The following is a 16,553-nucleotide window of genomic DNA, read 5'->3' on the forward strand; positions in this document are numbered from 1 at the left end:
TGTCAGGAAGAAACATAAATAAAGGATTTCATAGAGAGGACCTGTCTTAACATGCCAGGATTTAGGGGGAGGAGGATACTGAATGCAGTAGTCAGGGATTATTTTGGTGGTGGTACTTTTTGGATTCAACAAGAATGTGGCTCCCACACGTGTCCTGTCCTCCCCCGTGAGAAAGAGATGGTAATGGAAGCCCCATGTCTCAGTGTGGATTGGAACTGAGCACACTAGCATAACCTTACCCAACAATTGGAGGGTCTCACATCACCTCCCACTGATGGGTCTAACAGCCTGGCACAATTATAATGTCAGAAGCATGGCATGATAATATTCTTATTAAGCGTTGAGTCCATCCCAGTGGCAGCTTACCATCATGGCACAACATTGGGATGAACATACAAGATGAGTTGAAGTCCTAGGAATAAGGCTTTGAGAGGGTTTTAGGTCACATGAGGAGGTCATTTACAATCAGCATTAACTGAGGGTACTCCCTATAGTGCCTGGAATAATAGATCATTTGAAAAAGATCAGAGGTCTTAAATTTCAATTATATCAGGAAACAATCAGAAGTCCCTTGGAAATTAACAACTGGATATTGCATTAGACAATTGGAAGGAGGGAAACAAAATAAGTTCTGCTGTGATTTTCAAAAGAAGTACTAAACTCTTACCCCGAAACAAAAATAATTTTTAAAAGGATTTCTACGTTACCACTTATCTTTTTGTTTAATAGTAAAGGAAGAAGGAGAAACAAAAAGAAAAGATAGACTATTCTTGCCTGAATGTCATTCTTGGAAACAGAGGAGTGTTTACTTTTCTTTTGTTCTTTCAAATCCCAGGGGAGCAATGCAGGCTGGAGCTTCTCTTTGCCTTTTCATCCACAGGGAAACAGCACACAAAGGCAAGGCTTCTCTGTGCAGGACAGAGACATTTGTGTTTTCTTTTTTTCTATTCCCTGTTGAGCTGAGCCTTTAAAAAATCTGCCCACTGTGCTTTTCTTGTGTTGTAAGCACTGTGACTTGTGTTTATTCTTTATGTATCACATTGTGTTTACAAGTGGCAAGTCTATATGTCTTTGATTATGAATAAAGGCAGAGCTGCCAAAATACTGTAAGGGTAAATTTGCCTAGAATTAATATACATGAAATACTCCAGGTGTTATATAGCCGGCCATAGGATAAACTAATCAAATTTCCAAGACCTAAGATTTTACAATGAGTGATATAGTGCATATAGATAGTAAACATTATAAAGAGAATTTCATTCCCTGCATAGGTATTGTCAAGTATAAGACAAAATGGCCAATATGATTATAAGGCAAAAATGACTTATTAGTACTTATTAGTCTAAGGAAGGTCACTTTCTTACCTTAAACTCTTTAATCAAATAAACACCTTCTCCCTGGGGAGGGAGACCATGAGTATAGATGGTTTAGCTGAAATCTCTCCATATGAAGCATGAGTCCAAGAGGGAAGGAAAGGGCCCTTGAGAGGATCTGTTAGATCTGGTAGATATCTAATAGAGATGCTTGTACTCAGGCAGGTGGCAGGAGAAAAGAGAATGAGAGAATAAGGGGTTAGGCATGCTTGGAGGACATAGCAAGCGCTAAATAAATGGTAGTTCTTGTGATTAGGATAGACGTGGTCTCCAATTGCAATAGAGTCTTGCTACTTATATAATAATAATATTGATACTTTACATGTATTGTGCATATCTTTCATTCTTTGAGGCATACTCATGTATTGTCCTATGTGATACTCAGAAAAACTTGGTGAGGCAGTAATAGAAGACTATTATATTTTATTAATATTTTCATTTTGTAAGTAAAGAAACCAAGGCTCAGAGACCTGCCCATAGTCACTCAGGGAGGGTGTGCAGCATCTGGATCTAGAGTCCAAATCTTCTACCTCTATTGTGACAGCACATGGTTATGTACTCTTGGCCTTGCAGTGGAGGTAGGTCTTTTCATCAGCCTTTCAAAGCTCCCTAGAGATACATGAGATCATTAAGATTGTGTAGGGCTCTTTATATTTTATAGGGTTAATTATAAACAATCTTGAAATTGTAGCCATTCATTGAGTCAGTCACTATTTATTACAAAAGGAAATAGAAGATACTTGATATATGACTACTGAATAAATTGACAGATCTACCATGGGCATAGTGAGATCAATGAATTTCCATGTCATGTCTAATCGTAAACTATAAAAAGCAATGATTTGCTTTTCACATTTTATGATTTTATGGTGACAAAATCTACCCTCTACTACAAAAGCTATAAAGGCCAGAAATTGTTCTTCTCATAACTTAAACTTACCTAGGGTTATAGACATGTGGCTAAGATTACTGCTGCAAGGAAATGTAAGCGTGGAGGTAGAAGGAAGTAAAGAACCTTGGGCAATGAGAGTTTAGTCTGATGTTGCTGAGAGAGCAGCCACCAGCATCCAGTAGCAGTGATGGCAGGGGCACCAGTCGTAGAGTGTCCATGGCCACACCTAGCAGGACTGAGGGCAGTATCCTTCTGGTTTCATTGCAGTTATGATTCTGACCCTGTAGCCTTGGCTCCTGCCTATTTTCTAAGCCTATTCCTCCAGCTATCCTGGCTCTTCTGTGAGCTACTTGATATCTTTCCAACAACCTTTCTGCTTACATTGGCTACGGTTAGTTTCTGTTGCTTGCAAATAAAAAATCCCAGTTGATGAGTTGCACAGCTGAATTTATTTGTTCATGTTACAAATCCCCCTGAACTGAGTAATGTGTGCTAGTCACTGTCCTGGATGTTAAGGATACAGCAGTGAACACGATCAACAAGATACTTGCTTTTATAGAGGTCAAATTTTAGTTAGGAGTAAAAAGACGATAAACAAGAAAATAAATACATGAATAAAATAATGTCAGCCAGTGATAAGTGCTAAGGAAGAAAACAAAGCAGGCTTATGGGAAAGCAGCCACGAAGCAGGGCTGTTCCACTTTGGATTGAGAGTTTAGAAGGTCTCTCTGAAGAGGTAATATTTGAGCTGAGACCTGAGGGCAAAAAAAGAAGGCAGTCATGGTAAATTCTCAGGGCGAGACATTCCAGGAGGAGGGAACGGAAGGAGCAAGGATTCTAAGGTGGGAATGCACTTGGTGTGAACAACAGTAAAAATAACAATATGGGTAGAGCCCAGGGAGGAAGGGGAGGGGGTAGTGCAAGATGAAATCAGACAGAGGCCAGAGCTTGTAGAGTCTTGTATAAACCGTGGTATGGGGTACAGATTATATTCTAAGCACAATAAGCAGTCATTTGAGAGGTTTAGGTAAGGAAGTGAGAGAAATTGATTCACATTTTTAAAAGATGGTTTTGGTGCTCAGTGGAGAATGGATCATTAAAAAGACAAGGGTAGAAGCCAGAAAACACCTGTTGAGCCCCTATTGCAGGAGTCCAGGTGAGTTAGGATGGGTCCAAAGGATTTTTCCTTGAGGACCTCTAAGTGGTAGATGGAGGAGATGGAGAAAGACAGAGACAAAGTAGAGAAACCATATGCCTCTAGCTGCTTATCTTACACCTCTGGAAAATAGTTTATATTAATCAAGGGCACCGGGAGCCAGGGCCAACATGTCAATGCTTGAATAAACACTTCCATTTCCAAGCAATTGAGAAGGACAAGGCAGTTTCTTTTTTCACTTTTTGTGTAATTTTCCATGTCATTCATCTGAAAAGAGCAGGCAGGCAAACATCACTGCTCAATTCTTTGGCTTTGTGACAGAAAGAAACAGAATATAATGCCCCCCAAACCAAAATTCATTTTCCTCACACTGAGATGTTTCCTTGGTTAATTCAAGGTTTCATGACCTTGCTTGAATGTTTGCTTGAGATTGTAAAAATATAGGCCAAAGTCCTTGTACAAACAGTTGTCTTAATCTGGAATATTTATATACAAATGTATAATACTGTTTTGTGTATGTTTAAATAAGCCAGGTATTTTAGAAACATGATACCTGGTGTACCCTCAAGTTCTTTATCAACTGAGTAAAACCAATTTAAAAAATTATCAACAGCAAATATTGATTATATATCACTATTTATTGATTCTATTAATGTTTCTCTGAAACTATTCATAATCTTAAATAAAATAAGGACATACAAGGCCAGTCTATGAAATAATTCAACAAAATATGTTCTTATTTTTCTCTTCACAAAAGTATGGAGTTTTTTGGTCCTTTTAGAAATTCCTGATAGAGAAGAAGATGGGTAATTAGGGTATTATCTAATTAATAAATTGACTCACTTTATTCGTCTCCATGTGCAACTGGTTTGACTTCTGAATAAAATTAGTAAGATCAGTGAAATAATTGTCAATTCGAGTAACATGTATTTTAGTCCCCTTTGAATGAACTATGTCCTCCCTTAATTAGCTATGCCTGAAGGAGATGTATTTTTATATTCAGCTGTGCCATATGTCATTTTAAATTTACCTAACACGGATAGGGCCTTACTGAACCAAGTTTTAGTTGGTCATGGCGGAAATAGTGACAACATCAAATTGATCTTAGGCAAAAGATCAAAACTAAGAGATCAAAAGATAAGATTCAGGTATTAGTAAGGGAACAGAATCTAACTTTTATGGAAAACCTACTCGGTATTAAACTTCATGCTAGGCACATCGAATATGTAAGCTCATCTATTTCAGACCAGGAAGAGTTTGTAGCCTATAGATAAGGAAGCTCCAAATAGGACACATCTAAAGAGTGGCTGAACCAAGATTAAAATCTATGTCTATCCAGCTCCATTTTGTGCTGTCTACGTATTCTTGTTAATTCTCCTGCAACCTTTCCTAAAGTGGTAAGTCCGTGTTTTTCCATTAGTTTTACTCATCCTTATTCTAATTAGAACCTTTCACACCCTAAATAAGTTCATCTGATCCCTTAAAATTCTTTTGTTTTTCTTCTGGTTGTGAAAGTTGATGTATAGTTGCAGAAGACTTGGGAACCACAGAGGAATTAAAAAAATAAATATCATATATTCTTAGCAACATAAAACTAACCTCTGTAAATATTTTGATGTCTTTAATGTCTTTCTCTTCAGTATTTTTCACATGAAGTTGAGATTGTTTTATCTCCAGTTTTGTACTCTGCTGTGGTAATATATTATTGAATTATCTTTTTCTATTTCACTAAATATTCTTTGAAAAGGTATTATTTGTATGGTGCAAACCACATTTTTGAATGGATGTACTAGAATATATTTAATCATTCTCTAATATCTGAATATTATAATGTTAATCAACTTTCCCTCTTTTTAGTCATATAATAAGCATATCTCTTTGCCCACATTTCTGATTATTTGCTAGAAATACATTCCTATAAGTAGAATCACTGTATTAAAAACACACAGCACACAGTTTTAAAAGGCTTTTGATACGTCTTGCCAAATTTTGCTGGTTGCTCTCCATAAAAGTTGTAACAATTTGTTCTCTTACCAGTCTTCAACGCCCTACATCCACAAAATAACTGCAAATTTGAGAAGCAAAAATGGCATCTAATTACGGTTTTAATTTGAATTTTAGCTTACTAGTGCAATTGGATCTTTTTTAATATGTTGGTTTGTTCTTTGCATGTATTCTGTAACTTGGCCCCCCATATTCTTTGGCTTTTTCCTACTGATTTGTGTTGGGCAATGTTTGTTCCCTCTTTATTTTCTTGAAGGCTTTGTGTAAGATTGAAATGATCTGGGTTTTGAATGTTTGCTAGAACTCACTTGTAAATCCACTTCAGCTGATTTATGTTTTGTGAGTAGATTTTAAAATGTTTATTCAATTTGTTTAGTGGCTAGAACACAGAAAATATTTTTTGAGTTAGTTTTGGTAAGTTATGTTTTTCTAGGACTATATTAATTTCATCAAAAGTTTACATTTTTTTGTCACAAACTTGATTTTTAAGATTTATTTAGAGGGGACTTCCCTGGTGGTCCAGTGGTTAAGACTCAACACTCCAACTTCATTGGGCATGGGTTCGATCCCTGGTCAGGGAACTAAGATCCCACATGCTGCGCGGCAGGGCACAGCCAAAAGTAAATAAATAAATAAATACATACATAAATAAGATTTACTTGGAGATTAAATAATTTTCCTATTTTATTTGGCTTTTAGTTTTGCTTAGAATTTTTTATAATAGACATTAGATTTTTGGTGGTTGTTTTGTTTTAGGTAGTTAAGCTTACCAATCTTTTTTTTTCTTTTGACAACATAAAAATAAAAGATATTCTAACCAAGTTTCTCTTAAGTTTTTCTCTTCTTTTTCCTTTTTTTCTTTTTTTTATGTAATACATATTCTACAAGCCTGCTGTGGAATTTGAGGAAAGAGCCTGTTCCATGCATTGATAGAGTATACTGAGGCAAGCAGCTCCCCATCTGTGATGGTTTCCTGGAGCTGCCATAACAAAATGCCTTAGACTGGGGGGCTTACACAGCAGACTTTTTTTTATCGCAGTTCTGGATGCTGGAAGTCCAAAATCAAGGTGTCACCAGGTTTGGTTTCTTCTGAGGCATCTCTCCTCTCCTTGCGGATGGCTGCACAAGGTCATCCTTCTTTGCACATGCACCTGTGATGTCTCTGTGTGTGTCTTAATTTCTTCTTATGAGGACACCAGTCAGGTTGGATAAGGGCCCGCCCAAATAGCCTCGCTTTAACTTAATCACCCCCTTTAAAGTCCCTGTCTCCAAATACAGTCACTTCTGTGGTTAGAGCTTCAACATATGAATGGAAGGGGCACAATACAGCCCATAATACCATTTTTGAGGGACCTGGTCCTGAGGACTTGTGGACTATTACCCTGGAACCCTCTCAGAAAAAGCTCCAAGAGAGGTTAAAAACTTGGACCTTAAATGGAAATGCAAAAAAAAAAAAGTATTTTCATCATTATATTATTCAAAACCTCTATGTTAAAACAAACAACCCAATCAAAAAATGGGCAGAAGACCTAAGTAGACATTACTCCAGAGAAGACATACAGATGGCCAAGAGGCTCAACCTCACTTATTATTAGAGAAATGCAAATCAAAACTACAATGAGGTATCATCTCACACCAGTTAGAATGGGCATCATCAGAAAATCTACAAACAACAAATGCTGGAGAGGGTGTGGAGAAAAGGGAACCCTCTTGCACTGTTGGTAGGAATGTAAATTGATACAGCCACTATGGAGAACAGTATGGATGTTCCTTAAAAAACTAAAAATAGAACTACCATATGACCCCACAATCCCACTACTGGGCATATACCCAGAGAAAACCATAATTCAAAAAGACACATGCACCACAGTGTTCATTGCAGCACTATTTACAATAGCCAGGTCATGGAAGCAACCTAAATGTCCATCGACAGACGAATGGATAAAGAAGATGTGGTACATATATACAATGGAATATTACTCAGCCATAAAAAGGAACGAAATTGGGTCACTTGTAGAGACGTGGATGGACCTAGAGGCTGTCATACAGAGTGAAGTAAGTCAGAAAAACAAATATCGTATATTAATGCATATATGTGGAATCTAGAAAAATGGTACAGATGAATTGGTTTGCAAGGCAGAAATAGAGACACAGATGTAGAGAACAAACGTATGGACACCAATGGGGGAAGTGGGGGAGGTTGGTGTGATGAATTGGGAGATTGGGATTGACATATATACACTAATATGTATAAAATAGATAACTAATGAGGACCTGCTGTATAAAAAATAAATTAAATTAAAAAAAACCCTCTATGTTGTCTGTTTTTACTGCTCCCTCTAAAATGGACCAATAATAGAATGAAGTCTCTCACTACAGTTATTTTTTGGTTTCTGTATGAATTCCTAATTGTTTCATTTATCTCTAATAGGAGGATGCTATATGAATAAGCTCTTAAAAGTGCGTGATGACTAATTTCAGTTTAGGGGTAAGAATATGTTGTGAAATGCAAGGACTTACCTTTTGATCCAACAGTGATACAATTAAAAGAAATTCTCTTGAACTTTGATTCATTGTCTTCTCATATCTTTGCTCTTCACTGCTCTTGCCAATTTTAAACTCTTATTGCATTTTTTTCATAGGAATTTTAGTGGGTAGCTTGTAGGCATAGTCAGGCATGCCTGGTCTGCTTCTTTGTTTAGCCACAAATCCTTTTTCTGTTACCTATTAAAGGGATCAATGCCATCTGGATATACACTGAGTACTTTTGCTATCTCATTACCCATCACCATATTATCCCCTGATTTTTATTGTAACTATTCTCTCCTTTTTTCCCTGACTCAGAGGATTACTAAAACTAAACTCTCTACCTATGTTCTTTTTGCTGTTTCCTCCCTTCTCCCAGAGCACTATTCTCCTCTGTAGGGTTTAGGTTTTCTAGGAGGTGCCAGTGAACATTCTTTTGGGGAGCAGAGAAAAATTAGAACTACTAATTATATTTATTTTTATGTCACCTATGTTTTTGTTTATGTTCTATAATTATATTCTATGATAATCTTATAATGTATAATTACATAGTACAGGTATTATTTACCAATAAATATACACATGTGTAAATGGTTTATTGAATGAATGGAAGCCATCAGGGTGTGCCACAGATTTGATGATTTGAGTGCGGGAAGTTTTATCAGGGAATGCTTTCAGGCTCAACCCCTGTGGGGGTTGAAGGGGACAGGATTGTACCATGGTTCTCCCCTGGGAAAGATTTTGCACCCCAGGATGTATTTCGCAGCATCTGGAGATGTGTGGGCATCTAGTGGGTAGAGACCAAGGATGCTGCTAAATATTCTGTAATAGAGAGGGTAGCCCTCAAAACAAAGAATTGTCCAGCTCAAAATGTCAGTAGTGCCGAGTTTGAGAAGCCCTGAGGTAGAAGAAGCTGGGTGGCTGACACAGTCAAGTCTTCGTTTCATTCAGTGGAGAGCTCTGCAGTGGGCAGGGTCCTTCCCAGTGTCCTGCGTGGAACAGTCATTGGTTACAGGCTACCTCCCGGAGCGGGGAAGGGCCTTAGCAAAGGTTTGTCTTTGAAAGCTGTACAAATGCCTACAGGAGGTACTCTTTTGTGTATGGCTTCTTTTGCTCAACTTTATATTTGTGAGGTTCATGTTGTTGTTGTGTGTACCTGTGGTTAATTCCTTTTTTTGCTGCATACTGTCCTGCTACATGGTTATATCACATATGATTTATCCATTCTACCATAGGTGAACATTTGAGATGTTTCTAATTTTTGCCTATTACAAAGAGTGCTGCTGTGAATTTTCTTATGTACATTTCTGGCTTCAGATGTGCATCTATTTATATCGGGTATGTATCTAGAAGTAGAAGTGCTTAGTAATTGGTTTTGCATATTTTCAACTTTAGTAGATAATGGCAAATGGTCTTTCAAAGTGCTGGTACCAGTTTACACTCTCACCAGGAGTGTATGAATGTTTCCATTGTTCCATGTCCTTGTGAACACCTAGTCTTAGCAATCTTTTTAGTGCTACCATTTTGATGGGTTTATAGTGGTATCACAATGTGATACTGATTGCATTTTTCTGGTTACTGATGAGGTCATCGTGTGTTTATGGGTCATTTGGATATCTTATTTTGTGAAAACCTGTTTAAGTCTCTAGGTATTTTTCTGTGTTGCCTATTCTTTTTCCTATTGATTTAGAGTTCTTAATTATTCTGGCTACAACCCCTTAGTAGTAATATGTTTCACAGGTATCCTCTCTAATTTTCATGTCCTCAAGGTCTTTTGTAGAAAAGAAGTTATTAATTTTAACGTAATCCAAAATGTTCATTTATTTCTACATGGTTAGTATTGTTGCCTGTTTAAAAAATAGCCTAAGAAATTAAGACGTACAGACTTCCAGGTACAAAATAAGTGAGTCACAAAGATGAAATATACAGTGTAAGGGATATAATCAATATTAATGTAATATCTTTGTATGATGACAGGTGGTAACTAGACTTATGGTGATGATCATTTTGTAACATATAGAAACATTGAACCACTGTGTTGTGCACTAGGAACTAATATAGTGTTGAAGGACAATTATACTTCAAAAACAAACGAACAAACTCATGGAAGAAAAGAGACCAGATTTGTGGTTACCAGAGGCAAAGCGTTGGGGGGAGGGGGAATTGGATGAAGGTGGTCAAAAAGTACAGACTCCAGTTATAAGATAAATAAGCATTAGGGATGTAATGTACAACATTATTAGTATAAGTAACACTGCTGTATGTTATATTTGAAAGTTGCTAAGAGAATAAACCCTGAGAGTTCTCATCACAAGGAAAAAAATATTTTTTTTCTTTTTCTTTTCTTTTGTATCGATATTAAATGATGGCTGTTCACTATGTGGTGATCATTTCATGATGTATGTAAGTAAGATCATTATGCTGTATGCCTTAAATTTATACAGTGCTGTATGTCAATTGTATCTTAATGAAACTGGAAGAAAAAGTAATTAATTTTTAAAAGAAATAAACAGCCTAGATCATGAAAATATTCTCCTATATTATCCTCTAGATACTTTATTGTTGTATCTGTTGTGTTTAGATCTACAGTCTTCTTGGAACTGATGTTTATGCATGGTGGGGGACAGAGAGTTAAGATTCTATTTTGTTTCTAAATAGATGTCCAAGTTAGCCAGAATCATTCATTCAAAATGTCGACTTTTCTTTACTGTTCTTCATGCCTATTTTATTGAGTATCATGTACGTAAATGCAAGGATCTTTTCCTTTTCTATTATGCTTCATTAGTATATTTGTCCTTTTTTTTTTTCTTTATTACTGTAGCTTTATAGTAAGTCTTGTTACCCAGTAGAGTAAATCATCCATTTTTTGGGCCATGGCCATTCTCATTAAAATTTTAGAATCAGCTTGTCAAGTTTCACAAAAGTTCCTGTTTGTGTCTTGATTGAAGAAAGCAGATATCTTTGTAGTGCTGAAACTTGCAGTCATGCACAATCTGTATCTCTCCATTTATATCATTTTAAATTTATCTCAATATTTTGTAATTTTCTTTAAAAAAAATTCTCATGTTATTCCAAGGGAATTGCTATTGTTCATTTTTTAAATGTTATAAATTAAAATTTTAAACGTTTTTAAACTTTTTACTGCTGGTACATAGAAATGCAATTAATTTTTGTATAGTGACTTTATATTCAGCAAAATTGTTAAATTTACTGATTAATTCTAAGTAATTTATAAATATTTTGGATTTTTTTATTTACACAGTCATACCCACAAATAGTAAACTTTTATTTTTTTAATCCATTGCTAATGCCTTTTATTTCTTTTGATTTAAATTTTTTTGTCTTATTAAACTCACTAGGACTTCCAGAACAGTGTGGAATAAAATTAATGGCAGTGGGAAACCTTGTCTTATGCTCTGTCTCAAAAGGAAAGCTCTAAAATAATCACCATTAAATAGATTTTGCTATAGATTGTGTGAGCATGTCTGTAACTTATTTCAGTTTAAGAGAGTCCCCTTATATTCCTAGTTTTCTAAGAGTTTTATAATAAATAGGTTTTGCATTTTTAAAATGTTTTTCTGCAACTATTAAGTTGAATTGCTTTATTTTTCTTATTCTGTTAATTGGGCATTATATTGATTGACTTTTAAATGTTTTCCAACATTTTTTTTCCAACAGCTTAAACATGCAGAGAAGTTAGAAAATGTTGTCATGAACTGCCGCTAACATTTCACTAACTTGCTTTATTAGATCCATCGTTATCCATTCATCAATCCATCTTGTCGATCTATCAGTTTCAAAGTAACTTTCAGATACTTTCAGATTCACAGACTTCCTCCTAAAGACTTTAGTTTGCGTATCCATAACTAGAATTTAATGCTTTTTTACAGTTTTCTTTGGTTCAACATATAATTAAATGCACAAATCTTAAATATATCATTTAATGAGCTTTGAAAAATGTATTCACCTGAGTAACCCAAAGTCTTATCAAGATATAAAACATTAACATAACCTCAAAAAGTTGCCTTATGTCCCTGAATCATTAATCTCTGCCTTTACACTTCCAGAAGGAACACTGTTCTGATTTTTTCCCACAATATATTAGTTCTAAATCGTCTAGAACTTCCTATAAATGAAGTCACATAGTATGTACTCTCTTGCCTGAGGTTTCTTTCTTTTAGCATAACTTTGAAATTTATACATACTATTGCTTGTATTAGTAGTTTTTTTTGTTTTTTTTTTGTTTTTTTTCCTGCGGTACGCGGGCCTCTCACTGTTGTGGCCTCTTCCATTGCGGAGCACAGGCTCCAGACGCTCAGGCTCACCGGCCATGGCTCACGGGCCTAGCTGCTCCGTGGCATGTGGGATCTTCCCAGACCGGGGCACGAACCCGTGTCCCCTGCATCAGTAGGTGGACTCTCAACCACTGTGCCACCAGGGAAGCCCTTTCAGTAGTTTTTATTCCTTTTTTATTGCTGAGTAATATCCCACGAATATATTACGTTTCGTTTATCCTTTCTCCTTTTGATGGACACCTGGGCTGTTCCCAGTTTTGCAGTGTTATGAATGCTCTTATGAACATTCTTACATGTCTTTATGTAGACAATACTTTTCATTTCTTTTGGGTAATACCTAGGAGTGGTATTGCTAGGTTATAGCGTAAGTATGTGTATTTTATAAGAACTGCCAGACCGTTTTCAATGGGTATACCATTTACATCCCCACCAACCTATGAGTTGTTTCCCATCCTCGTTGACATTTGCTGTTCTCAGTTTTTAAAATGTTTGCCATTCTGGTGGTCATATAATGAAATCTCATTGTGGCTTTAATTTGCATTTCTCTAATGAATAATTAAGAGCATGTTCATGTTTATTGACTGTTTGTATATCTTGTTTTATGAATTGTCTGTCTAAATCTTTTGTCTATTTTTCTACTGGAGTTTTATGTCTTCTTATCACTGAAACCACCTTTTATATAGCTTAGATACTAGTTTTGCAAGTATTTTTTCCCCAATCCATAGGTTGCCTATTTATTTCTTAATAGTGTCTTTTGATAAGCAGAAATTTTGGATACAGTATAATTTATCAATTTTATTTGTTTGATATTGCATTCTGTGGCTTACTTAGAATTCTCCTATCTTTTCTTTTAAAAGCTCTATGATTTTAGGTTTTACATTTAGGTTTATGATATACCTCAAATTAATATTTGGGTATGGCATGAAATAGGGAATGATGGCCAGTATTTTCTATATAGACATTCAGTTCTAACACCACTTGGTGAAAAATGTTTCATCACCCAATGCATTTCTTTAATGTTTAATGTAATTATTGACATGGTTGGATTTAGGTCTGCCATTTTATCTTCTGTTTTCTATGTGTTGCCTCTGTTCTCCTTTCCTGCTTTCCCTGAGCTTATTTGAATAAATTTTAGACTTCCATTTTAATTTACTTATTGATTTTTTTGGGTATACCTCTTTTCATTAATTTTTTTATTGGTTTCTGTAGGAATTAAAATATACATCCTTAACTTTTCATAGCATACTTATAAAGTAAATATTATACCATTTCACATTACATAGCAATTTTGTAACAATATCATATATTTCCATTTATCTCCACTTCACTCAATCCTTTATGCTGTAGTTTTCATTTGTACTACATATATTTTTTTGCTAAACCTCATAAGACAATGCTTTAACTTTTGGTTAAACAATTATACGTATTTTAAAGAAATTAAAAGAAAAAATGTTTTATATTTACCTACGTATTTACATAATGGCCAATTAGTAAGTTTTTTCAAGTCTTTCTTTGTAAATGTATTTTATAACATTATTTTTCTCTTTATTCTATTGTTCTATTTGTCCCTGCAATACCTTATGAATAGATGATGCCTCCTAACTAATTACCTTTCCTCCAGACTCTGTGTTCTCAAATCTTCTCTCCCAAACACTGTAATGAGAAATGGGGTGGCAATGAGGAGTCCTTTGCTTTTCTTTGAGGTAGAGAATGAGAGTTAACATGTAAAACGTAACTCAGTGAATTGCCTCCAAGTAGAGCCTGTCTTAGACAATTTTATATTCTATGCATTGCCTTGTATTCAGCCTTGCACAAAGAAAGCACTCAATGAATATTTATTAGATTGTTGGATGAACAAAGAAGCTCCTTTTTTTCTTACCCACAGTGAAGGAGAACCTGTGTTACTTATCACTCTGAAAACTTATAAGGACAACTAACAAGAGATGCAGTTATATTATTGCGTCTCAGTGAAAATAATCAAGTAACAGACAAACAAATCTATTTCACTTTGTACATAAAATGAAAAATGACTATAGCCAGTTAAGAAAATCCTATTGGAAAGGGGATGAAAAGTTATAAACCTTCCAGAAATCTGTCTGTCCTATATCATAGCATGTATCATGTCATGTCCTGTCATATCATATCATCACAAGGCAGTTTAATTTCAGGATGAAGAAAGCCAAAAGTTGATTTTTTAAGGACATTAAATTATCACCTAGCATTATTGTCATAAACATGGGGTCAGCTTATGAATAAAACAGTACCTGTTTTATTTTCTAAAAAACGAGAATTGAGATGCTTATCTTTTCTTTCTTTCCTTTTTATTTTTTGTTTTCTTTTTTGTGGACGCAGGTATATTTTATGCTCATTCAGCTCAGTAAAATGCTGAACTTATAAACTGAGAGACGATTCTTTGAAATGACAGGAGGGGACTGGGTCTCAGTTGAACCCAACAGCTGGATTTCTACCACTGTGACCTGTTAAGAAGGATGAGCTATGGGGAGCTAAGGAGAAAAGGAGGACAGTTTAATTAAAACTGGCTCAGGATGGAAACCTTAATAAATTGCAGTCCAGGGGCAGAGGAGATCTCAAGACCCCCAAATCCTAAGGGAACCGGCAATAATAAAGATGCAATTATCTGAAGGGATTGCTCACCGAGGTTCAACTTGTTTCTGCTAGTGCCACATGTTGTTTCCCAGGGCGTAATGATTTGGCAGAGAAATAACCCCGGCAGAGCATGCTGAAAATAGCTGCTTTATAATTACGTTGCTACTTCCTGTAAATCTGTTAATGAGGTAATACCTGATCTGCAAAAATTAATCATGCACTCAGAGAATTCTATATTAAATGTCACATGAATGAAATTTCCACTCAGTAGTCACAAAAACCTCTGGGAAACTGACAAAAAACCAATTATGGATCAAAGAAACTATATTTGCCTTCAAGTCTACAATGTCATTCTCATTATATCAGAGGGGAAAATTTCAATCTACTGAAAGGACACAGCCTCATGCTGCCCCTGCAGTGTCCTGAATGGATTTGAGGGGTGGCTGGAGGGTGAGTGATCCTTTGGGAAGCCTTGTAAGAGTTCAGTATGCTAATATTGTCGTTAATTAAAAGCCCCTGGGTTAGTTTGCTACTGCTTCTGTAACAAATTTTCACGAACTAAGTGTTATCATGATAAAAGTTTATTATTTTACAATTCTGGAGGTCAGGTGTCTAAAAATGGGTCCACAGGGGGACATTACTTCCGGGGGGGGGGTTGGTTAGGGGAGAATCCATTTTCTTGCCTTTTCCAGTCTTTAAGGGTTGTCTGCATTCCTTGACTCATGGCCCCTTCCTCCATCTTCAAAGCCAGTGGCATAACGTCTTCTTTCCTCTCTGACCTCTGCTTCCATCCTCACATCTCTCTGACCCTGACCCTCCTACCTCCCTCTTATAAAAACTCTTGTAACTACATTGGGCCCACCTGGATAATCCAGGATCACCTTAGCATCTCCAGGTCCTTAACCTAATCACACCTGCAAGATCTCTTTTACCAGGTAGGGTATCATATTCACAGATATCCTATTCACAAGTTCTGGAGATAGAATGTGAACATCTTTGAGGGACCAGTATTCAGCCTTCTGTGCCCCCCAAAAGGGTAACATGATTTGCAGTAAAAGTTGGCGACCTTTAGGTACCAAGGTACGGACTTGTAGTATTTTCTACTTCCTTGATGTTCTGATGGCTACATCTATTGGGTTGTATCAGCTGTGAGGCGAAGAAAAATCCTGCAGAGTGGCTTCAATAAGGTGCAGAGTTTATCTGTCTCAGACAACAGGAAGTTCAGTCATGGGCAGTCCATGGTTTCTCATCTTCTTCCTCATTTCTTGCTCTGTCATCCTTAGACATGACAGAGACCTCAGGTATCCTCCCAGCTTTCCAGGCAGGAAAAAGAAAAGCAAAAGTGGCAGCACTAATGGACTTCTACTTATGTCCTGTTCGCTAGAACCAAATAGCAAGGCCCCCCTTTAAGGGAGGCTGGGAAGATGAGTTTTCACCTTTTGATCTCTGTGTTGGAGGAAAGCAAACATGAAGGGGATTGAGTCAGCAACTTTAGTATTGTCTACAATAACCAAGGGGAATTCCAAGCCTCTAAGTTCCCCACCGCCACCTTACCAGTGACTGGATAAAACCAGCTGTCTTGTGTTATTTTAAATATGTCCCCCTGCTCACTCAATTTTCCACCAGAGTTCCCCAGTAGGCAACTAAATATAACCAGTGTGTTTTCACATGCCCAGAAAACAAAAATTTTTTTGAAGACA

Source organism: Tursiops truncatus, chromosome 11 (genome assembly GCF_011762595.2).
Source record: "Tursiops truncatus isolate mTurTru1 chromosome 11, mTurTru1.mat.Y, whole genome shotgun sequence".
NCBI lineage: Eukaryota > Metazoa > Chordata > Mammalia > Artiodactyla > Delphinidae > Tursiops > Tursiops truncatus.